This window comes from Arachis duranensis, chromosome 10 (genome assembly GCF_000817695.3).
Source record: "Arachis duranensis cultivar V14167 chromosome 10, aradu.V14167.gnm2.J7QH, whole genome shotgun sequence".
NCBI classification, from domain to species: Eukaryota; Viridiplantae; Streptophyta; class Magnoliopsida; order Fabales; family Fabaceae; genus Arachis; species Arachis duranensis.
This window is the reverse complement of record NC_029781.3, coordinates 62,166,721-62,167,066: the sequence shown is the minus strand read 5'-3', so window position 1 is coordinate 62,167,066 and position 346 is coordinate 62,166,721.

The window sequence follows — 346 nt, the reverse complement described above, 5'->3', positions numbered from 1 at the left end:
TCCATTGACAACGGTGATGCCCTACATACAGCTTGCCATGGAAAAGAGTATGAAGGATTGGATGAATGTAATAAGAAAATAGAGATACGAGAGGAGCACAGCATCTTCACACACTTATCTGAAATTCCCAGTATTGCTTTACATAAGTATTTCTATCCCTTTTTTATTTTCTATTTATTTATTAATTTTCGAACTCACCATAAACCAATTTAATATGCCTAACTGAGATTTACAAGGGGACCATAGCTTGCTTCATACCAACAATCTCTATGGGATCGACCCTTACTCGCGTAAGGTTTATTACTTGGACGACCCAGTACACTTGCTGGTTAGTTGTGCGAAGTTG